Consider the following 1,156-nt stretch of genomic DNA (forward strand, 5'->3'; position numbering starts at 1 on the left):
TCTAGACTTCTGAAGGCAGGATGAGTAGCATTTTCACTTCACTAGTCCTCAGAGAAACTAGCACACTGTCAGCACAGAAGTGGGCTTCAATGAGGGTTTATTGAACGAATGAAGAGAATCACTGTTCACAACATAAAAAGCGTCAATCAACAATGATTAAGTCCCAGGTATGTGGCTGCACCCTGGGATATGCAGTGGATGATAATTTTAAAGAGACAGCGCATGGTCCTGGTATAAGGGTTAGCACAAAGGAGTTTAAAAGGGAACAGTGACATAACTGTGCGGCATAGGCTGCAGATGTTCTGAACTTCCCCGTGAGCCAGGGCTCTCCCTAACGAGACCACTTCTCAAGGTGGGGGCTTTCGCCTGGACTTAAACACGTTGCCACTTACGGGATATGTGATGTCGGACAGATTGTTCTGCCTCCTTCAGCCTCAGCTTCCTTATCTGTTAAACGGGTTTGATCCATGCCTGCTTTACAGGTGGGGTCTGAGGTGTGAAGATGAAAATGGTTATAAGACATATAGGACTTAGCACAGAGCACACATAAAAATAAAGGTAGCTGTTTTTTTACTTTTTATTGTTAACCGACCAGAGAAGAGCTTTCCACCTTATTGTTAGTTCACCCTTGAAAGCACTGTAAGCCTCAGAATGTCTCCTTGCTTGAGGTCTTTTTCCACCCATTCGGTGGGAATTAACTAGCCAAGACAGAACAAGTGCTGAGGCTGGCAGGGGGCACTTTGAAGGGCCAGAAAGGAAGGAAACAAGACCTTCCTTTCAGAGGCTTACTCTAAAACCGGGGCCACAAGGAGGGCAGGAGTGTTACACAGCCATGAGCTGGCTGCTGCGGAAGTTGTTGCAATTCTTGCTGATCTTTGGGGAAGTTAGGAAAGCATAGGAAATATAGTCAATAACATTGTGGTAACTATGTATAGTGGCCAAATGGGATACTGGAATTCTAGAGGGGAACACTATCTACACTAATAAAAGAGAAAAATGGTAATTGGCGTACAACGCTACCTTTTCATTGGCTAATCAGGGCTATATGCAAATTAACTGCCAACTAAGATTGGCAGTTAACTGCCAACAAGATGGCGGTTAATTTGCATATGTAGGCACAATGCAGGGAGGCGAAAGGGAAAGCAGGAAGAAGCCC

Source organism: Myotis davidii, unplaced genomic scaffold, assembly GCF_000327345.1.
Source record: "Myotis davidii unplaced genomic scaffold, ASM32734v1 scaffold967, whole genome shotgun sequence".
NCBI classification, from domain to species: Eukaryota; Metazoa; Chordata; class Mammalia; order Chiroptera; family Vespertilionidae; genus Myotis; species Myotis davidii.